Source organism: Hippocampus bargibanti, linkage group LG04 (assembly GCF_051943395.1).
Source record: "Hippocampus bargibanti isolate YZ-2025 linkage group LG04, ASM5194339v1, whole genome shotgun sequence".
NCBI lineage: Eukaryota > Metazoa > Chordata > Actinopteri > Syngnathiformes > Syngnathidae > Hippocampus > Hippocampus bargibanti.
Window position 1 is genome coordinate 22,029,771 of NC_142737.1, and position 27,639 is coordinate 22,057,409.

General features: G+C 42.8%; 1 protein-coding gene across 1 annotated transcript in view; it reads right to left on the reverse strand.

Moving 5' to 3' along the window:
- LOC148899466 (uncharacterized) overlaps positions 1-25,610 on the reverse strand; it is a 46,277-nt gene extending 20,667 nt beyond the window's left edge. The window contains exon 1 of the mRNA XM_088995542.1: positions 25,479-25,610. The gene's annotated coding sequence lies outside the window, so the exon portion shown is untranslated. The remainder of the gene's footprint in view (positions 1-25,478) is intronic.
- Between the last annotated feature and the right edge of the window lie 2,029 nt (positions 25,611-27,639).

The window sequence follows — 27,639 nt, forward strand, 5'->3', positions numbered from 1 at the left end:
CGATGACAGATGGGCAGAAGAAAAAGAAAGAAGGTTTTAGTTTTTTTTCTTTCGGAAATGTTTCACCCCACCCCACCACTTATATGGAATAATGAAAAGACAGAAACAGAAATGTGCAGCCAAATCAAACAATGATGAGTTCCATTGCTAAGAATAGTCTAGAATGACTGGGCTGGTTTCCAGAACTGCGGTCACTGGAAACTTTGGTTAACACAAGTAGCAAATTTTCTTCCTCCTCCTACAGTGACACCCTGCTACACACGGACACACAAACAGTGACTGGAGAACGGCTGTTGATTACGCTCAGTAGATACATCACACCTGACTCCGTACTACTCTCAGTAGGGTTGCTTGTCTATATGGAGGTCAGACTTTGACCATGATAGTGTGTCAGATGACCGTGTGTCTGTCCAGGACTCCATTAAATCAATTGGCTGCAAGTTCATCCTCTAATTAGTGCAATGGGTGCCCCTTGCCTTCTCTCAGTAACTTATCAATAACACACTTCTACCTCTTCCCCAGGAGCCGTAAATTTTTGGTCCTGAGCCTCCTTCGGTCTCCAAGTAAACGACCTAGAGGAAGCCTGGACACATGTGTTAACAATCGTTGACAGGTCTGCACCCTCCCCTCTGAAGTCCGTTGGATGAAGTGTTTACCTTTTCTTGTTACTGCATTGACTTAACAGTATTGCTTCCTCCTTGAGCTGCCACCTTGCTGTTTCTCTTTTGCTCCAAGTCTGTCTGACTGTCCTGGTCCACACTCTGCTCTTTTCTCTACACACATTTTCATCTGACTGTCTGTCTGTCTATCTGTCGGTTTTTGTCAGCTGGATGGTCTGGCATTATGTATCGAGTAGAGTGAGATAACCCGTAGGCCATGGATCACAAAGGGATTTGGAAAAATGATTGTTCCCCGTCGCATGACACGCCCCAGAAAGTTAAAATAGAGGAGCTGCTTAATTTATCACCTTCGACAAACTTTGATATCAGGGAGAGACTAACATCGTTTCAAGACTCTAAAATCATCATTCAAATACAATTGTGAAACTTGCACAATAGGTATGTGACTATTCCATACCGATCATCATGTCTCGCAGGAGACACTTATTTACTCAAGTTTTAAAAAATGATGGGCATAGCCATACCTCTTCCTAAACGTTCTGGAGTTAAATGGGCTTGAAATGAGGGTGGCTGTCCAAAATACAATGCAATACATACTTATTGATTTATGTAGCATTTTAACAACAGCGGCGGCTTTAACAAAGCGCTAACATGGAAAAAAGGGAAATGCTGCCCCCTTGTGGAAGGGGGAAAGTCTGAGCAGCGCTTTATCGGCACCCGCTCCCCAGAAGAAAAACCAAAACCCGAACAAATACGGGAATGGCACTCTGCATCATATTTTCAATTCCTGAAAAAAATTGGGAATCTCAGTGAATGAGTCCAGTGCTGAGAGCCATCATAGATAAGTTAATTTTCTGGCATGTGCAGCAACACCAAAACGGTTTGCTGGGAATTTCGGGGGGAAAATAGCAATGGTCAAGATGAAATGATTGCAAGAATTGGGAGGAATGTTGTAAATCCCATTTAAAAAACAATGAGATGAAAATATATTTTTTTTCAGGAAGGTGCCATAAAACACATGTGACCTCTGACTTCACACATCAACATTGTTTATGAGGGTGTCTGTTGGTGCCATCTTAACTTTAGTGCATAACAGCTCTCTTAACCGTTTTTTTTACCCACCACAGTGCAGATTGATACCATAGCAGGTGTCACTACTGCGGGCATTTGTATTTGTATTTTTGTTCTTCTTTACATGAGTTCTAACAGGTTGAGCAGTTACAGCATCCGGTGATGTTCTCCAGACACATCTCAATGTGCTGTCACAGTTGAGAGCTGTCATGGCAATCAAACCAAACACGATGCGGCAATCCCATTACCTACTCGTCTTCCGCTGTCTCCTCACTGTTGCATTGTGAGAGAACCCAGCTTTGACTGGACAGGTTGAGTAAAGTGACATCCAAAGTGTTCAACACTGAAAAGTTAACACAGATAGCATGTACGCATGAGATGTATCCAGTGACTTCCATTAGAATACTAACATTAAAACATGTGCCAGAGCATTTTAGCTTCTTTGCTATATTGTAAAGGATTTATAGAGCAACATCTTTGAAATACATGATATGGCAAATAACTTTGAACTCCATGAATGAAATTATGTGACATTTACTTTCATTTTTGTCCGGTAAAAAAATATTTCACTTGTCCAATGAATAATTAAATAAAATATCTCCAAATTTTTGAATGGCTCATATGGGGACAGAGCGCCACTGTCACAAGGATGTACAGATTCCAAATAATTTCAAGCAATGAAACAGCTCAGAGGGGATGCTTTTGAGTAAGAAAACGAAACATATTCTCAGAAGGACGCACAAATATGATTGTTTATTGTGCAGTACCTTTTTCACATGGGTGGTTATCTCGAACTCATTGGTTTGCATCATTTCTCTCTGACTTTTGTAGATAATAAATCTGAAGACTTAAATTGCTGTAGAATCAACATAAAAAAAAGTTGTGAAAGTCATAGATTTAAGATTTTTTTTCTCACCATCTTTCTCTATGCTGACCTTTGGCTGAATGGATAGTCATACTGAAAGAATCACATGGAAAATAATTAGGAAAACCCAAGTTTCAAACTTCAATTCCACCATAGTTAGGTTGTATTTCGGTGTTAATGATGGGTGAGTATGCAACCACAGACATCATTAATACATCAACAGTATCACAAAGATTCCACAATTTCCCCCATGTCTGTATATCTATTTTTTAATCGAAGAAAAGCAAAATGTAAAATACATATCAATTAGTTTCCATTCCCTGGTGAATTGTCCATTGCCAACTCAGACATCCAACTGATTAGAATATATGTGCTGAATTTGACAATCACGAACCCCACCTTGAAGTTTTCAATTTATTCTTTTTGGGGGGAAACTTGAGACGATCCACCAAAAATTGGGATCCCCCAGGAGGAAAAAAGCTAATATGTATTTTCCAGTTTGCCATGCAATAGAAAATTAAAGTTGTACATTTGTAAAATGATACTCTTGGTTGTTTAGTAGTTGCGTCCTTCTGTTGTAGCAACACTGCCGTGTATATTTCAGAGAAAAATATGTGTAGCAGTTTGAATGTGCAGTGTCTCGATGCGTGTGTGTGGGCGAAAATGCTGTATCTGCATGCTCCAGCAATATGCAACACATTAGGTCCTGGCAGTCATTCCACATACATAAGTTTGATTCATATGTGTGCTAGCCTTCCAAAACTGGTTTTCACTTCATAGTTTGCCAGAGATGACTCAATTTCGTACTCCGGATTCTCTGTGCGAGGGACTCAGTGAGGGTAATATTTTCAGAGCAAGGCAATGTCCAGTTGTTTCGAGGTATTTCTGAACACTAATCCCCCTTCTTTTGGGGTAAACATTATTTTGGTCCGCAAATGACAGTTGGAAAAAAAAAATCCACAAGAATGTATTTGTTGGCGGTAAGTCACAATTTATCCATTATATATTTATTTATTTAAGTCTGAATTTTTTAAGTATTAGTCATTGATGTCAGGATTTTTTTATTACTGTACAGTGCAAGGTCCCCAATCTTTTTTTCGTCATGGACCTGTGATATTACATTCATTGCGTTTGTTGTGATTATTGGTAGCCCTTTATATGTTTCTTGTTCATGAGCTACATCTAAACAGGAGGCTGGAGACTCTGATGCAGGCGCTCATCTCTGGGGTTGAAGTCAACAAGGTAATTAAAAAAGATCCTCAGTGGGAGGGCCCAATTGATGGATGAAATCTCCCTGGAGTTTCAAAAGATGCTGGGTGTTGGTGGGATGTCCTGGTTGACATTCCTCTGTAAATTTGTGTGGAAGTCTATCGCTCGACTCGCTTAGACTCAAAGATACATGCCTATTACAGTGGATGAACACTCCTCAGACTCGGGTCATTTCTCATCAGGTGGTCTAACGGGGATGATCTATGGGTAAATCATTTTACAGAGTTTGAAGGAGCAGTGTTTTTTTTCATCCTATGTCTGGAACAGTGGACCAGCTCTACACCCTCAGAAAAGGTCCTTGTGGTGTATGGGAGTTTGCTGAACCAGTCCACATGTGCTATGTAAATTTTAAAGAATGTGTTTTACCATGTTCCCCGTGGGCTCCTGTGGAGAAAGTTTGGTCCATGTTGCCTAATCAGATTTGTTTTATGTCAAATTTGGACTCCACCAAAGCCTTTTGTCTCCAAGTTTGGGTGAAGACCTTTCCAGAAGTGAGGGAGCACACGTTTCTTGGAATAATGTGTGAAGAATGAAGTGAGGGATGAATAGGAAGATCGATGCTGCGGACAATGTGTTGGACTGTCGTGGTGAAGAAAGTGCTGAGCCGAACGATAAATCTAGCAAATTGGTAGTCGATCTACGGTTCTCCCATGACCTATTGTCATGACCTGAGGGTTATGTCTGAAAGAACAAAATCAGTGATTTAAGTGGCCTTAATCAATTTCCCCTGCAGGGTGTCTGGGCTCTTGCTTACAGATAGGATGACAACCTTCGGCATATAGGAGGGAATCTGAGTGCAGTTGCTGTTCTTCCATATTGTGTATATTTGAGCTGGCTCAGCAGTCTGGTTAAGATTGAAGTTTTCAGACATATTCTACTGGGAGGAGGCTACGGGGACCACCCAAGACACACTGGAAACACTGTCTCCTGGTTTGCCAAGGAATGCCTTGGGATCAGCCCAGAAGACCAGGAAGTGACTGGGGACAGGAACGTCCGGGCTTCCTAGCTATAGCTGCTGCACCCACGACCCACACCGAATAAGCGAAAGAGTTTGTCAAATAAAAAAATAAAAAAATAATTAATAATAATAATAATAATAATAATAATAATAATAATAATAATAATAATAATAATAATAATAAACAATTGTTTAGTTTTGAAGAAAGGGAAATGTTGTTTTCTTAACCTGAAACTAATTTTATTAGATTTTTCATGGCAAAAAATGTACACTTTTGTCATGGGCAATTAAAAAGAAGGAAAGATACGGGCCACTAAAGTATTCTCGGCGCCCATCTTTTAAAAAGTTCATTTTAGGTACACATGAACTCAGTTTATATTCATTTATATATGACCTTAAGGTCATATATAAGGTTCGAAGGGGAAATTATGCATCAATTGAAATTGATTGAAATTGAAGTCAAAAGTCATAAATGCTCTGTACTATTACAGGACATACCGTTTTGGTATCGAAGGAGAATCACTTTGCAGAGTTTACATTTTCCTTCTCCAAAAAGCATTATAATCTGGTGGTATATCATTCACTAACGAGGGTAGCATGGCATACAAATAGGAAAAAATAGTCAGTTGGAAGGCAAGATGCATAAAATGTGATGAGAGATTGGTCTCCTCTAAGCATAGATGCAAACATGTGAAATGGACTCATGAAACACTAGTTAAGTGGGTTCGACTACTACTATACACAATGTTGTCTTCCAAGCCAGTGATTTCTGTTTCCCCCTACATGTAGTGTGTGATAAACCAATGTGTTTTCTTCAACATGCAGAGATCACTGTGAAGAAATTAATGTACCAATAGCAATCATGTGTGCTTTTATGAAAGAGTAAGACATGTGACATCAACGTGTTTCATGGGACTGGAAAAAAATCCCCTGCACTCAATGCAGTTATTTGGGGAATAATCCAAGTGGATGATCGTTTGAAAATCACAAGTCCACACAAAATCTATATTACATTCAATTTTATGCTGTATTTATCAATTGAGGTTCAAAACATATTAGTGGTCCTCCTCCAAATGATGGTTGATATTTTCAATGATTCCCATATTGTATTGCATTTTTAAGAAAAATGCACTTGCACTGGCCTCCCCAAGTGTGTGTCCATCAGAAAATTGTTGCACACTTTGGTTATTCGCCATGGTAACTGTCACGTTTTCTTTGGGGGGGAGCAGAGGCATTTGCACTGCATATTTTACATGTTGAATTTACCTCCCAGGTTTAGTGGGAGTCGAATGCCTTCTCTGGTTTGGAATTATTACTATGGCTTCTACACATAATAAAACAAAGCAAAATATGGATTTTGAAGCTGATTTGGGAAAAACATTTGATTTATCAAACCACTTAAGTGTCCCTCTCTAAATTATTTCTCAACTCACACAACCGGATTTGGGTACTTTTCAAAGAGTCTGATTGACTGAAACCCAGAATCTAGCTACACATCCCTGGAGTAGTGATTGCTTTTTACTTTAACTGCAGAGTATGTCACTCAGAGAAAATAGTGAAATATGGAGCTTGACACAAGCTAAAAATAGAACTTGAATCATTTCTTATTGTCTTCAGCATTGATGGTTGTACATTTTCAACATATTTCTCCCAAATTTGAGAGGTCCTAAGTAAAAATTTAATTTTATTATCAACATCAATCATACCCACCTGGGTCCCACTATCTAAGAGAACACCGCCACACGAACAAAAAGCTCTTTTGACAATCCTCATAGAAATTTGATGATAGAACATCATGGCATTGCCTGCCAGGTCAATAATCAGAATCAGAATAAGAATCAGAATACCTTTATTCGTCCCACAATGGGGAAATTTGCAAAAAGGGCTCATAAATTGACTTCTGTCATATAATGATGCACACAGCTGCAAATTATGCATTATGTAGCCATGTGCAATTTTGTGTTATAACATCATAGTTCCTGAATGTATTTGATAATGGTTTATCCTTTGCAACCGTACTCACAACTCAACCCACAAGTAAAATGGTTATGGAAAACTGAATACTATTATAGGGTACTATATCACAGCCTTGAATTCCAAGCTGCAAAAAGCCCAGTTGTGGCTGCTTGAGCAAGCAAGGCCTTCTCTGACCTAAGCAATGTCATAGGCATTGAACTATACTTACGTGTTGTTTTCCAAAAATGTTGAATTGAAATTGTGTTCATGCGGGTGGCACAGTGGTTGACAAGTAAGCACATTCACCTGATAGTAAATAGGTTATGGGTTTCAATTAAGCCACCGCCTTCCAATGTAAATAGACATATTTTCCCTGTGCCTGTCCACATTCCTACCTCATTCCAAACAACATGCACAGGAGCTTGATTTAATGCTCCAAATTGTCCATCTCTGTCATTATGTGGAAGAATGGTTGTTTGTCTATATGTCCATTGCGATTGGCTGGCAACCATATCAAGGTGTTCCCCGCCTGCTTCCCAAAGACAGCTGGGATAGGCTCCAGCATGTCCTTGTGAGGATGAGACAATCAGATAATGGAGAATGGATGGAAATTGTGTCAAGGTACCAAGTACACTGTGTACCCCTGGCAAAGCCAATACGACAGTGAAAAAAAAATCTGTGGATTGAATCAATTCAAACAGTTTCCCATGTTATCCTCAAATGTAAACAAATTATGTGTTAGTTGAACACATTTTAATCATTGACACCTGGTAATCAAGAACCCCTCACCCCATCTACCAAGGCAGGTTGGTGACATAAACCACTGCCTGTGGCTCATTTGAGGATATGCAGCTATAAATTAAAACCATAAGCATATTTGCATTCCAGGATCTGTGGTTTAATGGTGCTCAGCTTAAAGCCAGGCAAGGTACTTTTATTTATTATGTCACTTTAAAAATAACTTCACTCACACATTAATCAAAGTTTTACCTAAGTGTAGTACACAATAATGTAGAAGACAACTCCACCATCAATTGAAAGGGTGACGGGAAACCTACAACAAATTACTGACGTCTGAGAAAGGGCAATGTCCTCCAATAAACTTACAGAATGACCAAGATGACAGAGGGCGACGTACAAATCAAATAAACAATGGTATTAATTCAATAGGAAAAGCTACCACAGGTGGAGTCAGGTGTAGAACATTGATCGCAGTTTAATAGGCTGGAGTCTCGTACAATAGGAAATGCCTGAGAGGCATAAGGCTTCACAGAGTGAGCTACTGATGATCTAGGACAGACATGGGCAAACTACGGCCCGCGGGCCACATACGGCCCGTTATGCTTTTTAATTCGGCCCGCCGAACTTGTCCAAATTATCTCAAAAAGTGTGTTTTAAACTCATGACAAAAAATTAGCGGACATCAGGGCTGACAAACCAGGGCAGACAACTCTGAAAAGTTGTCTGCCCCATTTTTCACAACTTGAAACACAACAAGACGACTAATCACACAAAAAAAAAAAAACATTTTTGCAAAGTATAAAGGATTTTTGTAATTAGGTATGGTCCCTTGCTTAATTTACGGGAAATATCCCTTGCTGAAGATCATGATCCAGTTTACATTTGTCTATTCATTGGTTCACATTGCAATCTTAGCGTTGCATTGTCTCCCAAATGCCACTAAGCGCCTTTTAAAACTCTCAAGTACACAAGTTACAGTCACGGTAGAATGTACCGTATTTTTCGGATTATAAATCACAGTTTTTTTCATAGTTTGGTCGGGGGTGCGACTTATAAATCGGAGCGACTTATATATGCTTTTTTTTTATTACTGTATATCATTTCACATGATATTTTCACATTAAACTGCAAGAGCGCGCTCTAGGCCTGTGCTGTATTGTGGTGTTGAAACATCTGAGAGCCGTCAAAATCTGTGAGCGCAGAGACAGTAGCCTACACATTTCCATAACAGGTGTTACAGGGAAATCTGTGACCTGTCAGAATCTGTCGTCCCTGCGGTCGCAGTTTCTGGAGGGTCAGATTTTTCTGTAACACCTGTTATTTATAAACACAACTGAGAAGGGCTGAATAAAAATGGCACCGAAAAGAAAGTCATATTCTGCAGCTTACAAGCTGCAAATAGTGAAATATGCAGCCGAAAACGGCAATCGAGCAGCAGAAAGAAAGTTTGGAGTAAGCGAAAAACTTGTAAGGGACTGGCGAAAAGCAGAGGTTACGCTTACTGAAATGAAGAAAACAAAAAAAAAAGCTAATCACGGGCGAAAAGCTAGGTGGCCGCAGTTGGAGGAACGAGTTCACGCATGTGTGCTTGAACAACGTGCTGCTGGGAGAGGTTTGTCAACGGTGCAGTTGCGTCTCCACGCCCAGGTCGTTGCCAAGGAGATGAATATAAACGGCTTTGCAGGAGGACCTTCTTGGTGTTACCGCTTCATGCAACGCAAACGCCTCTCTATCAGAAATCTCTATCACAAATAAATGTTCCCCAAAAATGCGACTTATCCTCCAGTGCGACCTATATATGTTTTTTTCTTCTTAATTATGCATTTTTTGGCTGGTGTGACCTATTATCCGGAGCGACGTATAATCCAAAAAATACGGTACGTTTACTTTTTTTAGCGTCCTAAATTTTGTTAGCTTCTTTAGAATTTTTCTTCTGGGGTTGAGGTTCTGTAACCTACTTTGGAAAATGATATGCGAATGCACGACCTTATAACACTCCGGAAAGTCCGAAGCACGAAGCAGGCTTCTGATTGGCTGCCGTGCAGAGTATGCAAATTTCCACTGCGGGTAGCCTATGTCTGTGTGCTTGTCAACAATAAACGTCTACTGTTTGCGCGTGAAGGCGAGGGCGTCTGTGGCGAGTTTGTAGAGCGCGCGGTCAGGACCATCCATCCATGATTTTGTGGAGTTTAACACAAGTAGATATTAGTGAGCTTGAGTATTTTGGTGTGTAATAATATGTTTTGAATGTTGAAAGTGATTCCATTTTATAAATGTTAATTTCTTTAACTTTGCACCTTCGATTGAAACGTATTAAAAACAGACGCAATCTTGATAAATCACAGTGCGTATGTTATTTTAATCTATTTACATTTCCTCTTCCAGTATCTGTGAAATAGTATGTAAATGCCTTCTCTTGCATATTCCTTGAGACAAATGTATTAACTGATAAGGGCTGTTTTTCACATTTGAAAGACAGCTAATAATATGGGTTGTAGTGTTCTTACTGTCTATATTCTATAAGGTTTGCACACACTACATTTAAAGGACAACCGACATCTCTTTTTTGTTTCCTAACTGACATCAGAAAAACGTTTTATAGCATCTAAAATACCCAAAACATGCAGTATGATATTTTTAATCAAATGCAAAACACCAATAAAAATGACTTAAAGTGTCCAAAATCTGCAAAAAAATTGAGCTGCGAATTGGGCATTTTCAGAAAGTCCCACCCCCAGTTCGTGACGTCACGCCAAGACATCTTGCATTGCTTGAGAATCAAAACAATGGCTTCAGATTCTGAGAATATGCTCTCTTGTTACACATGAAGTTATGAATATGATTCAAATAGTTCTGAAGAGTAAAGCATACACATGTTTGCAATCGATTAAATAATTTATTCCGTGCCATTTTGAGGCAACATTGGGGGGATATGTATCACCAAAAAAGAGTCAGAAAATGGCAACCAAGTTCCGCGTGAGGAATTAATCAGCCCGTTTCCACAGGCTGATAAATTCCTTAAAGCCCTCTTCTGCCTCTTTTTGGTGCAACACAACGTTTTCATACCAAACAAGTACAGCAAAATGCATTGACGTGATGGAATGACTGCTACAATGTGTCCTTTTTTCCGTCAGGGGCGTTCCTTCAGTGACGTAGGGTGAGGACTCGTCACCAACTCAAAAACAAGACTTCCGGAATATTCAGCGCGAGTCTTAAAATGTAAAATATAGCTATATGCGGTGAAATCTTTGTAAAATACGCTCAGTAGAAGTCATTTGAAGCCATTTTACAAATTATGGACATAACTTGTCCGGAGACGTCGGTTGTCCTTTAATGCTTTAATATATCCGGCCCGAACACTCCCATTGTGGCCAGCGAGTCCAAAAGTTTGCCCACCCGTGATCTAGGACCTAATCAGGAAGCTTAAGGCTAGTTAGGGGCATGCCATCCATTCCTGATTCCACAACACACAAACTAATAATCTAAGAACAAATACTGAAATGATGGGTACCAGTTAAGTGAATTCATATAAAACAAACCAGAAATCAAAGATGCAACCATTCAGACTTTTGCTGTATGCAACTCTCACAGTATTGCAACTGGTCCAAATAAAGACATATAATGATTATTATTATGTTTTTGTTATTGTTTTATTAATTTATGTATGTATGTATGTATGTATGTATGTATGTATGTATGTATGTATGTATGTATGTATGTATGTATGTATGTACTGTACGTACTCTACATACTTGTTGCGCTAGTCATTCTGGCAGCAGTCCTAGCATTTTAACAGTAACCATAATGGTAACTTTTCATAGCGATTGAAAGTACTCACGAGAAAAATGATGCACGGCAGTGTTAATCATTGGTCTGGGAAATCAACAAACATTTTATTCTCCGCATGCGCTTAAAAAGGCTTCACAATTTCTGGATATCACATGATCAGCTCATTTCGCAGGTGATATCAATCATGAAATTTCCTCAATCGTGTCTTTGCCTCACACACACATTGACACACACACACTCAACACTCCCACTCAAAGACATGTTTACAATTTCATGCAACAAACAAAGAAGAACAACACGAAAACATTGAAACAAGAAATACATTGTTGTAAAAAATAAAAACATCTTACATATTTGCAACACTCTGCAAGCTTCAAAATATTTACATATCTCCAAACAAATATCTCTTGAATCTTTCAAGTTTAACTTTTGTCACCGCCTTAGTGAAAACATCCGCAACCATGTTTTCTGTTGGACAAAATTTTATATTTTCCCCTCAGTGTGCGCAGACCGTACAAAGTGATATTTAATATCTACGTGTATACTTCTTTGCCTACACATTGGATTTTTGGACAAAGCTATTGCCCCCTTATTGTCCTCATATAATTTTACTGGTACGTGGCGGTTACTGCTGTCTATCCCTTTTAATAATTGGACAAGGTACATGCTTTCTTGAGTTGTGGCCGCAGTTGGCTGTGGCCACAGTTGGCTGTTTTCTACTTTTCTATGATATAGCTGGGCCTTCCTTAGTTAGGCTAAAGCAATATCCGGTTGTGCTCCTCCTGTCATGTATATCGGCAGCCCAATCAGCATCACTATATCCTTCTAGTCTTAACTTCCCTTAATTTTTTTGGAAATTTAGCTCTTGATCTGTAGTGCCTTTTAAATATTTAACTAAGTGTTTAACTCCAGTCCAATGCTGCTGTTTTGGTTCAGCTAGGTGTTGTGAGAGATTGCTAACAACCCAGCTTAAAGCAGGTCTGGTACATGTCATTATGTATACAGTGAGACCTCAGTACGTCTGTGTAAGCTCTCAGTCGTACAGGAGTGGTCCATCGATGAGAAGGTTTCTTCAGCCGTCATCTGTACAAAAGTGAAGGTTTCGGACGTTTCGCCTCCTATCCAAGAGGCTTCGTCAGCGAACTAAAGTCTGACTGGTCGTATCGGCCCTATTTATATATCCCTAATGTCCAGGCATGGTGGCGCCGGACACAGCTATGATAGGTCCCTACTCTCAGGTTGGGGGGCAGAGGACCCCTCCCTGTGGCCCCACTGATTGTTCCTACATTCCTGACTAACGACTGGCCTATTACTCCCACTCCCACCGGTATCACCTCATCAGCATAACGACCCTCATCAGCATTACGAAAGTTGCCTAACCTGTTTTGCCTAAGCAGGATATTGTATGAACGATCCAAAATGAACCTCACCCCACCAGACCGGTTTAATGAAGGATTTTGTTGTTTTATAAGAATCGCTTCTTTTACCCCCCTTTCAAACCATCTATGTTCTTTCGCTAAGATTTTAACCTCATTGTCGTCAAATGAGTGGTTGCTAGCTTTTAGGTGCAAATGTACTGCCGATTGAGGTCCACTTATATTATCCCTGCGATGTTGGTAAAGTCTTTTTTTGAGAATTTGTTGAGTCTCCCCAATGTACTGCTCTTTACAATTTTCATTCTTACAATGTATGGAATAAACTACATTACTTTGTTTTTCATTTGGTAGCCTATCTTTTGGATGCACTAATTTTTGCCTTAACGTGTTGTGAGACCTCATCTTACGAATTTAATTGGTTCCCAGACAGAGTGTGTAAGCCAAAAAGTGTGTATCACAAAAAAAATCCCATAGGAAACCATTAAAATGGGAATAATCCGTTCCCGGTCTGCCATAAAATATACTTTTCCACTAAATAAGACTTAAAACTACACACAACATACCTTATTCTATGTATAATACATGTGCTATTGTATTGTAATGAAAGAAATACCCTGCACTGTAAATAAAGTCACTTTATTTACATTTGTGATGGTCATTGATGGCTTGATGGAATGGCGTTGGAGGTCCGAGGTCAAAGGCAATTGCTGTTTGGAAAGAGACTCACATTCCATAAGGACTGTAATTAAAGAAAAAAACTGTGCTATAAAATGAAGTTGTTTTATTTACCTTTATGATGGTCACTGATGGCTTGATGGAATGGTGTTGGAGGTCGAAGGTCAGAGGGAATTGCTGTTTGGAAGTTTGGTCTTCTTTTGCTTTCGGCTTTTCCCCTCAGGGGTCGCCACAGCGAATCAGTGTCCTCCATCTATCCCGGTTTTGTGCATCCTCTTCTCTCACACCAGCTACCTTCATGTCCTCTCTGACCACATCCATAAACCTCCTCTTCGGTCTTCCTCTTCGGTCTTCCTCTCGGTCTCCTGCCTGGCAGTTCAAGGCTCAGCATTCTTCTCCCGGTATAGTCACTGTCTCTCTTCTGGACATGTCCAAACCATCTCAGGCTGGCCTCTCTGATTTTCTCTCCAAAGCCTCTAATATGAGTTGTCCCTCGAATGTACTCATTCCTGATCTTATCCAACCTGGTCACTCCCAAAGAAAACCTCAACATCTTCAGCTCTGCTACCTCCAGCTCTGCTTCCTGTCTTTTCTTCAGTGGCACTGTCTCCAGTCCAAACATCATGGCTGGTCTCACCACTGTTTTATACACTTTTACTTTCATCCTAGCGGAAACCCTCCTATCGCACATCACACCTGACATTTTTCTCCAGCCACTCCAGCCTGCCTGGACACGCTTCTTCACCTCTTTTCCACACTCTCCATTGCTCTGGACAGTTGACCCCAACTACTTAAACTCCTCCACCTTCTTTATCTCTTCTCCCTGTAGCATCACTCTTGCACTTGGATCCCTCTCATTCACACACATATATTCCCTCTTGCTGCGACTGATCTTCATTCCTCTCCTTTCCAGGGCATATCTCCACATCTGTAGTTTCTTCACCACCTGTTCCCTGTTCTCGCTACAGATCACAATGTCATCTGCAAACATCATGGTCCAAAGGAGATTCTTGTCTAACATCGTCTGTCAACCTGTCCATCACCATAGCAAACAAGGAGGGGCTCAGAGCTGATCCCTGGTGGAGTCCTACCTCCACCTTGAATTCCTCAGTCATACCGACAAATGGGCACGAGTACACTTCGTCTCCATTCTTCAGGCATCTGTTCACCATCTAAGATCTTGTTGAATAACCCAGTCAGGAAGACCACCGCCAACTCTCCAAGACACTTCCATACCTCGATTGGTAAATCATCAGGCCAGAGTGCCTTTCCCCCCTTCATCCTCTTCAGCGCCCTCCTCACTTCATCCTTGCTAATGCTTGCTATGTCTTGGTCCACAACAGTCACGTCTTCTACTCTTTGTTCCTTCTCATTTTCCTCATTCATCAATTCTTCAAAGTACTCTTTCCATCTTGCCATCACACTACTGGCACCCGTTAATACATTGCCATCTCTATCCTTAGTCACCCGAATCTGCTGCAGGTCCTTACCATCTTTGTCTCTCGGTCTCACCAGCCTGTAAAGATCAGTCTGACCTTCCTTGCTGTCCAGCCTATCAAACAAGTCATCATAGGCCTCTTGTTTGGCCTTTGCCACCTTTACTTTAACCGTGCGCTGCATCTCCTTGTACTGCTGTCTACTCTCGTCCGTCCTCTCACTGTCCCACTTCTTCTTTGCTACCCTCTTTCTCTGTATACACTCCTGCACCTCCCCATTCCACCACCAAGTCTCCTTATCTACCTATCTTCCACTCGATACACCAAGTACTTTCCGACCTGTGTCTCTGATTATGTTCGCTGTAGTTTGCCAGTCCTGGAAGGACCTCTTGCCCACCCAGTGCTTGTCTTACCTCCTTCCTAAATGTCATGCAACACTCTTCCTTTTTCAACTTCCACCATTTTGTCCTCACTTCAGCCTTTGGTTTCTTCATCTTCCTCACTCAAGTTATGTTGGTTTTTTGAGCTCTCCCCCTAACTTGAAAAGGGTTTTGATTGTGTTGACCGGGATTACACTGGGACTTCACTCTTTAACTTCAATGATGAGACAGATTTCTCCTTTCTTCTTCCTCTTTTAATTTGGACTTAATCGTCTCTTTTCTCATTGAAAAGACAATTGCTGATTGCAAGGTGAAAAACCTTTGAAGAATGTAAAAACACAAACGGCAATTAGGTTTACATTTGAAGGCAGTCTCTTAACAGGCTGGTTTTGACATTAAACCACCAAATCAAATCATCAAATAAACGGTCACAATAACAGGTTCTCTCACCGTCAGCCAGCCTGGTCTTTACACAGTTGAACTCCACTGCACCAGGCAAACTCCCAGAGGACTTGAACCGAACCGTACGCTGAGCATCGTAGCAACTATTTTAAGGAGTGGTTTCTTCTGGTGAGAGCCTTCCTGATTATTGAATGGCTTTCAGCTGCTGGCACATTTGTTTTTATTCCAGTTCTCTCCTCTGGGGGCAAAATGGTGCCAAACTCATCTTTGGACTACAGCTTCGGCCATATTTGTAGTTTCCCAAGACACTCATCTTTGGACTACAGCTTCGGCCATATTTGTAGTTTGCCAAGACACTCACTGCCAGCGTCATCCTACACACCACCAACCTATGCTGTCTGGCTACACTCTCACCAACCACTACTTTGCAGTCACTGATTTCCTTTAGATGGCGCCGTTGACACAAAATGTAGTCTACCTGTGTACTTCTGTCTCCACCGTTATAGGTGACCCTATGTTTCTGTCTCTTCTGAAAGAAAGTATTCACAATAGCCATTTCCATTCTCTTAGCAAAGTCAACCACCATCGTTCCTCATCTGGAGTCCAAACCTGCCCATCACCTCCTAATCATCTTTGTTTCCTGCGCCAACATGTCCATTGAAGTCTCCACCAATTACAACCCTCTCACTTTTCGGGATGTTCTGTATGACTTCATCAAAGTCCAACCAAAATGTTCCTTCTCCGCCAGCTCACATCCTACTTGTGGGGCATACCCACAAACAACATTGAACATCACACGTTCAATTTCTAGCTTCAGACTCATCATTTTATCTGATACTCGTTTTACTTCTAAGACATTCCTAATAAACTCCTCTTTTAAGATAACCCCAACTCCATTTCTCTTACTGTCTTCACCATGATAGAACAACTTAAACCCTGACTCTAAGCTTCTAGCCTTGCTCCCTTTCCACCTGGTCTCCTGGACACACAGTATGTCTACCTTCCTTCTCTGCATCATGTAACCAGCTCTCTACCTTTACCTGTCATTGTTCCTACATTCAAAGTTCCTACTCTTAGTTCTATACTCTTGGCGTTCCATTTCTCTCTTTTCCTCCGGGCACACCTCCCTCCTCTCCTTCTTCGACCAACAGTAGTCCATTTTCCACTGGCATCCTGAAGGTGAACAGTACCAATGGCGGCCGTTGTTAACCCGGGCCTCGACCGATCCAGTATGGGATTCAGAGGTTTGATTCGCATATTTGTTTTGGCAAAATCTTTTTACGTCGGATAACCTTCCTGACACAACCCCCTGTATTTATCCGGGCTTGGGACCGGCACAATAAGACACTGGCTTGTGCCCCCTTGTGGATACATTAAAGAGAGGCACATTACATGAGGACTGTAATTAAAGAAATGAACTGTGCTGTGAAATAAAGTTTTATTTACATTTTTGATGGTCATTGATGGCTTACGGAAGGAGAGTCACCTTCCATAAGTACTGTTGGTAACCTCTGGTGTGGCTTCTCTTCTTTGCTTCTTTGGAGACTCATCATTTTTGCTGATTAAAAACCTCTTAATTGACACCTGTTGCTTTATGACTTGTAAGGTTTTACGAAGCTGAGGCATCACATTATCGTTCATCATGTTGATGATTTGTAAGTAGGTTCGTTGTCAGATCTCCCAGGCAGGTCACGCGCAGAGCTTGATCATGGCGTGGAGTCGAGCAAGTCGTGTCGTGATGTCCGTCCGACGCCCGGCGTGAGCCAGGCGTGAGTCCGAGATGAGTCTGAGATGATTCTGCCCCGTGGTTCGCCCAATCTCTCTGTCCCGCGACAGCTCCTTTTATACAATTTTCAAGCGTGTGCTATGCGTCAGGGTGAGACGCACATCAAGGAGATCAAGGAATTGAAAGACATGAAAGGGTTGAAAAGCACACTTCAAAATCATACACACGTGTGACGCAACAGGGCTCCCCTCCTGGATCCGAAGTCGGTGAAAGCGATGAAGGAAAAATAAATAAAAACAAAAGTCATTCTGCGACATGGTGAGGCCAGGCAAGATGACGGTCACCGGGCATGGCAGGCGTCGGTGGGGTGGTTGCCGGGGAAGCCTCGTGGTGCCTGAAGTCGTTGTACGGGAGCACGGCAAAGAGTGCTCTACGACTGCCAGTTTGAGTTGATCGATGAGGGACTGTGAGGACGAAGGTGCGTGGGGTTGGCCATGCTGCCGGGCACGGACAGGCCGGTCATCGGCGACGGTGTCGATGATCGCGCTGCCATGGCGCTCTGCAGGACGCTGAGGAAGAACGCTGACGTCGGCGCCCGTGTCGGCCATGAAGCGTCTTCCCGAAGTCCGATCGTGGACATAAGCGATGTCCGACGATGTCCGATCGTGGACATATATGATGTCCGATCGTGGACATAAGCGATGTCCGACGATGTGCGATCGTGGACATATACGATGCAGCTAGTTGCAGAGTCGCCAGGCGAATTGGACGATGTCGGCCATCAGGGTGCGGCAGGTTTCACGGTGGGGTCGGGGCGCCCACAGGTGGTGGCGGCCCATCGGGAGCTCGGCTTAAGGGGTCTTGCTGTGAAGATGCCGGGTTCATGGGCGCCTGGGAAATCTGGAACTTTCCATTTGGAGAGTTGATTGGGCTGAGGATGGTTCTCTTTATTTGTAAGTAGGTTCGTTGTCAGATCTCCCAGGCAGGTGACGCGCAGAGCTTGATCATGGCGTGGAGTCGAGCAAGTCGTGTCGTGATGTCCGTCCGACGCCTGGCGTGAGCCAGGCGTGAGTCCGAGATGAGTCTGAGATGATTCTGCCCCATCTCTCTGTCCCGCGACAGCTCCTTTTATACAATTTTCAAGTGTGTGCTATGCGTCTGGGTGAGACGCACATCAAGGAGATCAAGGAATTGAAAGACATGAAAGGGTTGAAAAGCACACTTCAAAATCATACACACGTGTGACGCAACAGTGCTTCTTACTTTGCACTCAGCCATTCCAAATTTTCTCAACACTCTCTCAATGTGTTTCGTTTGAGTTATTTTGATCTCTCCTTTACTTTGTTTAAAATCGACACCTAGGAAGTGTCTAAGTGGACCTATATCTTTCATTTTAAAACTTCTTTTTAGCATTTATTTTACTTCACTGAATAGGGTATTGTTACTCGCCGCGATGATTAAGTAATTCACCCACACTAACATCCACTCACACTTCATTTTCGGATTATTTGCAGTAAACACAGTGAGCAGCATCATTTTGTATAAAACCATTCTTTATGAGGTGATTGTTTAGTAACATGTTCCAGTTATGCCCTGACTGCTTTAAGCCATACAGTGATTTGTTGAGCTTACATACCAAACGTTCTCCTGTTTGTGACGTGATCTCAAGACCTTCAGATTGCTCCACATATAATTCACAGTCCATTGGGGCATGGAGATATGGAGTCTTCACGTCCATTTGGTGTAGGGTGGGATCTTCTTGCACAGCCACCTGCATCAGTGCTCGAATGGAAGTCTTGTTAGCTGTTGGTGAAAATGTCTATCTGTAGTCTATTCCTTCCACTTGACCAAATCATTTTGCCACAAATCTGGCTTTACAAGTCTCAGATCCATCTGGGTTTTCTTTCACCGTATATACCCAGCGATCTCCCACTGCTTGTTTGCTTGTTTGGTAGTGGGGTCAGAGTGAAAGTCTTATTTTCTTTCACGGATTCCATCTCCTCTTCCATTGCAGTCGCCCACATTTTTGACTTTTCAGATTGCATCGACTCTTTAAAAGTTCTAGGTACACCATAAGTTACTTTGTAGAAATAGTCAATATTTTCGGCTTTGTCATCATCACACTTAGTTTTACATATGTACTCTTTTAAATATTCTGGAGCCCTCTTTTGTCTTTTAGGAAACCTCCTTCCCTGTTCAGTCTGAATATTGCCTGTTTCTACTGTCTCTTCAGCACTCGGTTCTTTGCTTTTCTCAAGCTGATCTTGACTCAGTTTGATTTCCTTTAGGGGTATTTTACTGTAGCTCTGAATATCGTCCCACAAGTCACAACCCGTTTGAGTTTGACCATCTGTGTTGTTTTTCATTTAAAAATTATATGTTTCAGGACATTCCTTGTCTCGGGGTAGTACACATTATAGGCTGGACTATATTTTATCATAGCCTACGAAAATCCCGTCCCGAATATTTCCTATGGAAAATGAGCAGGAAGGGAAGCGAAGCACTACAGGCTTGGAGTCTCAGTTTACCATTTATGCCTGAGGTAGTCTCAGGATGCACTAACATTAGCAATGTTGCTGTTACTCTTTCTGTGATCAATAGTTTTCTCACATATGGAATGCACTTAATGGAATTCAACTGTCTCTGGGATATTTTTAATGAGCGAGTAACCAGAAAAGTGATTTCAAGTGCACAGTGAAACAGCCAGCATGGTGCCGTGTTGTGCTCTATTGGCACAATGGGAAAAAGAGGCCAATGGATATTGAACGCTCAAGAACAAACATTGACTGATTGAGGACGAGAGCAGACTTTGTGTCGATCTTGAAGTCCCTGATCATCTTTTGCATTCACCTGTGCTGAGCTAACTATTTGGCTCCCATCAATTACTAACTCATCAAATTCTTTTAGGATTTTAACATGAATTGGGTTATTAAAAACATCAGACATGCAGTGTTGATACCAGAAAACCACGCGTGAGTGATTTTATAATTGGAACATTCATAACGTGAAATATTTAGGAAATATACATTTTTTTTCTTAAAGTGATCTTCAAAAAACAAACAACAAAGAAAAATAAAACTACAATGAAATTGACTTGGATTATATATCCCTTTTTATTGTTTCCACATTATTAAACAGTGTTGTATCAATTGAAAAATAATGTACATTTGTGAAAATTATTCCGAAATTCAACGTTGACCTTATTTGGAAAAAACAAATAAATGCAGACTAATGTTTCATTTTGGCTTCAGGGTGTTATATATGACTCCACAGTGGTGGCCTCACCACATGTCACCGATTGCCCTCTTCCTCAATTTCAATCAGAACTAGAGTATGTTGTTCTAAAACACTGACAATTAATCCCAAAATTAACTTCAATGTTTGTAATGAAGCACATTTAAATTCCACTACCCACGTGCAATGCCAACATTAGCTTTCTCTGTTGCTGTGCCTCATTTACGCGTGTGCCAGTATTATTCTACACAGTTAACACTTTGCTGTCTGCTCTCACTGAAATTTGCGTCATTACATGAAATAATCCAATCCAATCCATTTATATTTCTACAAGGAAATGAACACAACAGACCTTGCTTTCTTCTCCTTTGTTGTTTCTTTCAATGCAAAATGTATTTATTTTTGCTTTTCCGGAGTATGAAATGGATAATCAATCAATCATCCATCCATCCATCCATCTTCTGCCGCTTATCCGGGGTCGGGTCGCGGGGGCAGCAGCTTCAGTAGGGAAGCCCAGACTTCCCTCTCCCCAGCCACTTCTTCTAGCTCGTCCTGGCGGATCCCGAGGCGTTCCCATGCCAGCTGGGAGACATAGTCTCTTCAGCGTGTTCTGGGTCGTCCCCGGGGTCTCCTGCCAGTGGGGCATGCCCGGAACACCTCACGAGGGAGACGTCCCGGGGGCATCCTAATCAGATGCCCGAACCACCTCATCTGGCTCCTCTCGATGTGGAGGAGAAGCGGCTCGACTTTGAGCACCTCCCGGATGACCGAGCTTCTCACCTTCTCGTTCTTTCGGACACAACCCATAGCTCGTGACCATAGATGAGGGTTGGGATGTAGATCGACCGGTAGATTGAGAGCTTTGCTTTTTGGCTCAGCTCCTTCTTCACCACGACAGATCGGTACAAAGTCCGCATCACGGCAGACGCCGCACCGATCCGCCTGTCGACCTCTCGATCCCTTTCACCCTCACTCGTGAACAAGACACCCAGATACTTAAACTCCTCCACTTGAGGCAAAATCTCCTCCCCGACCCGGAGAGGGCACTCCACCCTTTTCCGACTGAGAACCATTGTCTCAGATTTGGAGGTGCTGATTCTCATCCCAGCCGCTTCACATTCGGCTGCGAAACGCTCAAGCGAGAGTTGGAGAGCTCGACTTGAAGGCCCCAACAGTGCAACATCATCTGCAAAAAGCAGAGATGCTATACTGAGGCCACCAAAACGGAAACCTTCAATGCTTCGGCTGCGCCTAGAAATTCTGTCCATAAAGGTTATGAACAGAATCGGTGACAAAGGGCAGCCTTGGCGGAGCCCAACCCTCACTGGAAACGATTCCGACTTACTGCCGGCAATGCGAACCAGACTCTGACATCGGTCATTTAGGGACCGAACGGCCCGTATCAGCCGCTCCTGTACCCCATACTCCTGAAGTACCCTCCACAGAACTCCACGAGGGACACGGTCAAACGCTTTCTCCAAGTCCACAAAACACATGTAGAGTGGTTGGGCGAATTCCCATGCGGCCTCGAGGACCCTGCTAAGGGTGTTGAGCTGGTCCACTGTTCCGCGGCCGGGACGAAAACCACACTGTTCCTCCTCAATCTGAGGCTCGACTTTCCGACGGACCCGCCCCTCTAGGACCCCTGAATAGACCTTTCCAGGGAGGCTGAGGAGTGTGATCCCTCTGTAGTTGGAACACACCCTCCGGTCCCCCTTTTTAAAAAGGGGGACCACCACCCCGGTCTGCCAATCCAGAGGCACTCTCCCCGATGACCACGCAATGTTGCAGAGGCGTGTCAGCCAGGACAGCCCCACAACATCCAGAGCCTTTAGGAACTCCGGTCGGATCTCATCCACCCCCGGGGCCTTGCCACCGAGGAGCTTTTTAACCACCTCTGTGACTTCAGTCACAAGGATCGGAGGGCACTGCTTCCTCCAAGGAAGGCGTGTTGGTGGAGTTGAGGAGGTCTTCGAAGTACTCTGCCCACCGGTTCAGCAGCGCCCCACTCTCACTGTACACAGTGTTAGTGGTGCACTGCTTTCCCCTCCTGAGACGCCGTATGGTGGACCAGAATTTTCTTGAAGCGGTCCGGAAGTCGGCTTCCATGGCCTCACCGAACTCTTCCCATGCCCGTGTTTTTGCCTCGGCGACCACCGAGGCTACATTCCGCTTGGCTAGTCGATATGTGTCAGTTGTCTCAGGAGTCCCACAGGCTATATAAGCCTGGTAGGACTCCTTCTTCAGCTTTACGGCATCCCTTACTACTGGTGTCCACCAGCGAGTACGGGGATTGCCGCCACGACAGGCACCAACCACCTTACGGCCGCAACTCTGATTTGCCGCCTCAGCAAGGGAGGTACGGAACATGGTCCATTCAGACTCAATGTCCCCCACCTCCCTCGGGATATGTGTATAGTTCTGCCGGAGGTGGGAGTTGAAACTCCTTCTGACAGGGGATTCTGCCAGACGTTCCCAACAAACCCTCACAACACGTTTGGGTCTTCCAGGTCGGACTGGCATCTTCCCCCACCAACGGAGCCTACTCACCACCAGGTGGTGATCAGTTGACAGCTCCGCCCCTCTCTTCACTCGAGTGTCCAAAACATGAGGCCGAAAATCTGATGATACAACTATAAAGTCAATCATCGAACTGCGACCAAGGGTGTCCTGGTGCCACGTGCACATATGGATACCCTTATGTTTGAATAAAGTGTTTGTTATAGACAATCCGTGTTGAGCACAGAAGTCTAATAACAAGACACCACTCCTGTTCTGATCAGGGAGGCCATTCCTCCCAATCACGCCCTTCCAGGTCCCACTGTCATTGCCCACATGAGCATTGAAATCGCCCAGCAGAACAAGGGAGTCCCCAGGGGGAGCGCTCTCCAGCACACCCCCTAAGGTCTCCAAAAAGGATGGGTACACTGAACTGCTGTTTGGTGCATATGCACAGACAACAGTCAGAACCCGTCCCCCCACCTGAAGGCGGAGGGAAGCAACCCTTTCGTCTACTGGGGTGAATCCCAATGTACAGGCGGCGAGTCGGGGGGCAATAAGTATGCCGACACCTGTTCTACGCCTCTCACCGTGGGCAACTCCAGAGTGGAAGAGAGTCCAACCCCTCTCGAGAGGGCTGGTACCGGAACCCAGGCTGTGTGTGGAGGCAAGCCCAACTATGTATAGTCGGAACTTTTCAACCTCGTGCACCAGCTCAGGCTCCTTCCCTGTAAGAGAGGTGACATTCCACGTCCCCAGAGCTAGCTTCTGCAGTCGAGGGTCGGACCGCCAGGGTCCCCGCCTTTGGCTGCTGCCGAGCTCACATTGCACCCGACCCCTCTGGCCCCTCCCATGGGTGGTGAGCCCTTGAGAAGGGGGACCCACGTTTCCTCTTCGGGCTGAGCCCGACCGGGCCCCATGGGTGTAGGCCCGGGCACCAGACGCTCGCCAACGAGCCCCATCTCCAGGCCTGGCTCCAGAGAGAGGCCCCGGTGACCCGCGTCCGGGCAAGGGAAAACCAAATCCATTTCTCTTTTTCATCATATGGGGTCTTCTGAGTCGTACTTTGTTTGGTCCCTCACCCAGTACCTGTTTGCCACGGGTGACCCTACCAGGGGCATGAAGCCCCAGACAACCTAGCTCCTAGGATCATTGGGACACACAAACCCCTCCACCACGGTAAGGTGACGACTCATGGAGGGGATCAATCAATCAATAAATAAAAAATAAAAAATAAATCTAAAATAAGCCCTCATGCAAGAGCAGTCAGCTGTGACATTTTAGGTACAAACAAATCTGCTACACTCATGTGCAGCTTTTACAAGACTGACTGTTGACACACCACAGTTGCTCTGTACACACTTAAAGAGGAACCAACAAACAAGAGTCCTTGAAACAGCTACAAGGTTGCTAACATCCTTCTTATCATTTTATATAGAATAAACATGGAAAATTACAAAGACTATTTTTTAAGTGAATGTTTATTTCTTCCTACTACAGCTTCATTGGTAGTCTTAACAGTGATAAAGCTATTGCACTCATAACTAGTCATTGTATGATAACAAAGCCATGAAATATATAAACGCATACATTATCTAAAAATGTATATTTCTTTCTAGTTATTGTGTGGTGTGCCAAGCCAGTGTATAAGAAACTGTGCCTTGCTGTGTCTGAAATCCATGTAGTGCCATGGAGAGATTGACTTGCAGACATTTTCTTCTCTGTCCTAATTGTTTAGTCACTCACCCCACTGCCATCCCCACAAACATCTCAATTTTTCTATACATTTAAGTGAGGGAACAAAGACATATCAATAAAAGTCTGAGTTGCCACTCTCCCTGTCAAGGTGGATAGTAGTCATCAGGATGAAAGCTGGATTTCAATGTGGGGGCAGGATGGTCACCTCTGCAGACATACGGAGGAGTGGGACAAAGGACAATGGAGGTGATCTATCCCTCAGAGGATATAATCGGGCTAAAATGGAGAGGGGCCGCAGCACTTTGAGGTCATTGTTTTGCATGCAAGTGATCTCTTTGTTGCACACTAAACCATATCAAGACAACTTGAAGGGAAGTGTAAGAGTAAGCATTAGACAGGGCACCTTGTTTCTAGGTGCTGATACAGAATGAAAACAGGGGCCTACTTGTCCTGATTTTCACCTACTATTAGATTCCTGCTTGAAAACACCGCTCAGAAAAGGTTGCACATGTGCACAAGCATGGTGTGCCTTAATGAATTCAGTATTGATTTGGGGAAAATAGACTTTCCGTAATACATCATTCATGATCTCTATCAATCGCACCTTGCAACGTTTTCCAAAGAAGTTTGCTTTGGAGGAGCAGTCTTAGCAGAGCAATAATTACTTTGAAGAGATTGTTTTATCGTCTTTCCTTTAGCCTTTTCTCGGAGTAGAGCAGACTTATTCGTCATAGACAATGTTCATTGAAAGAACCGCTTAATTTGAAATTGATTGAGACTTACCCCTTTGGTTTACGTGGGGGCAAAGTATTTTCTTGAATTTAAGAGACAGGTCACCCTCGATGGTGCGAAAGGAGTTTGCCGGCCAAGAGATAAAGCTGCATTTGTCACTGTTTAAAACTCTTTCCAACACGAGTGCCATCCTCTTTGTGTGTTTGGATGGATGTGAGAAAAGAAAAAAGAACGCTGGAGGGTGGATGCAGACAAAAAGCAAAGAAAATAAACACAGGACATGGCATGCCTGACACAGGAAACCCAGTGAATGCTGGGAGTGAGCGGTAAACCATACTTCCTGTAGGACAGCACAATAGTAAGCTCTGGCCCCAGATTCCAAAAAGAGTCTGCAGTCACAGGGAAGGGCAGCCTGTGTCCTCCGGTCTAAACCTGATAAGAGCGTAGATAGAAATGGCATTTTTGACTTTTTGGAAAAACAAAACATCCTGATGTTGCCTTGGATACTGATTTCATTTCGGCATAAGTGCCAGCGTTAGGTCATTTGGCCAAATATCTCCAAATTTATCTTGTCGTTTTCTTGGACTTTTGCAAGCAAACACTTACAATTGATTGGAAAACAAATGCCATCTGTCCATCCTGCCGGCAGAAGTGAAAACCAACACGAATTGTACTCTTTCATATTCATATTTTTTCTTTTAAATTTCTTCAACCCGGCTGCTTTTCCTATTGAGAAGTGTGCAGTGGAAGTGGAGAAGAAAAAATGTGGCTCTGACGCTGTGTGAAATGTATCACTCTTAAAAAGTAACATTATAAGGAGGTAACCAGAATAAATGTCTATTTCATTTTTTCCAGCAGAGCTGGCATCATATTATTAAGAATATTACATCCATTGTCAATCAGTAGTGTCCCTCGCTTGTCACCTAAAGTCGGATTGGTTTCAACTGAAGTGCGAGATGAGGATACGTGGAATCGAAAAGGAAAAGATGGGTGAATTATTGAATATTTTAATATTTGTTTTGATTGGTAAACATCAATGTTTTGTTTGCTGAGGATTTTGCAAGTATATCATTTTAAATGTTACATGCCATGTCTTTCGTTTAGACCTTGAGTAAGTCGTACAGTGTTTTTCATATATATCTTTTTCCATGCTTCTGTCATTTACAGTATTAGCAATATACAGTCTGAAGTTTTAGCCATAAATGACATTTAGTGATACTATTTTTAGTACTGTAAATTGATGGAAAGGGGGAAAACAGAACAACTTGTTAAATAGTTCTAATGTCATGTTAACTCATTCACCACAATATTAAATGGACATAAGACCATTTTCTGCACGGTGGACCATTGTGTGTCGACCTTACAGTGCAGAGGTCGTGGATTCTATCCCCGGCCTTGCGTGTTTCTCCAGGGCCTGTGAGGGTTTTCTTCGGGTAGTACGGTTTCATCCCACATTCCAAAAACATGTGTGGCAGTCTGATTGAAAACTCTAAAGTGTCCATACCTGTGTGTGCAGATAATAATAATAATAATAATAATAATAATAATAATAATAATAATAATAATAATAATAATAATAATACATTTTATTTATAAGCGCCTTTCAAAACTCTCTGATGGATGTTCTCCTCTGTGTGCCCTGCGATTGGATGTCAACCGGTTCAGGGTGTCTCCCGCCTACTGCCCGAAGACTGCTGGGATTGTCTCCAACACAACTCTCGACCCTTGTGAGAATTAAGCGCATTCAGAATCAGAATGAGAAAGTCTTTAATCGTCCCACAATGGGGAAATTTGCAGTCCACAGCAGCAATTTGAAAGGGGATGCTGGTGGGGCTAAGCATAATAAAAAATGTCCGAAGACTGAGGTATACTGTAACTTTGCAAAAATGTTTCATAAAAAACTGTACATAGTGCAAGTATCAAAGAAAAGGCATATTGATATATCTAGCTGTACAGCATCAACATAAGGTGGCTTTGCTATTTACAGTGCAATAGTCCTTTTTTCACATAATTATTAAGCAGCCAGACAGCAGTCGGTAGGAAAATGGAAAATGAATGGATGTATAGGCAGACATATGCTGAGAGAGTATGACTCTCCTAAGTGTTTTAAAGATAGCCTAGTGTGTTTATGGTAGAGAGACAAAATTATAGACATCTTCTAATTTTGAACCTCAACCAAACCACCGACAGCATCAGTGCAATGTGATGCTGA